Source organism: Mirounga leonina, unplaced genomic scaffold (assembly GCF_011800145.1).
Source record: "Mirounga leonina isolate KUSES-001 unplaced genomic scaffold, KU_Mleo_1.0 Mir_127, whole genome shotgun sequence".
NCBI classification, from domain to species: Eukaryota; Metazoa; Chordata; class Mammalia; order Carnivora; family Phocidae; genus Mirounga; species Mirounga leonina.
In genome coordinates, this window is record NW_023270316.1 from 854854 (window position 1) to 855152 (window position 299).

The 299-nt window shown below is 57.2% G+C and overlaps 1 protein-coding gene across 3 annotated transcripts in view; it reads right to left on the bottom strand.

Annotated features, from left to right (window-relative positions):
- The window catches only part of F7 (coagulation factor VII), a 12100-nt gene that overhangs the window by 7589 nt on the left and 4212 nt on the right, over positions 1-299 (bottom strand). The window lies entirely within an intron of this gene.

Genomic DNA, 299 nt, shown 5'->3' on the forward strand with positions numbered 1-299 from the left:
GTCCTGTGAGTGTGAGGTGATGTCCTGTGGGTGTGAGGTGTCCTGTGGGCGTGAGGTATCCTGTGGGCGTGAGGTGGTGTCCTGTGGGTGTGAAGTGTCCTGTGAGTGTGAAGTGGAGTCCTGTGAGTGCGAGGTGATGTCCTGTGAGTGTGAGGTGTCCTGTGGGTGTGAGGTGTCCCGTGAGTGTGAGGTGGTGTCCTGTGGGTGTGAGCTGTCTTGTGGGTGTGAGGTGGTATCCTGTGGGTGTGAGGTATCCTGTGGGTGTGAAGTGGTGTCTTGTGAGTGTGAAGTGTCCTGTG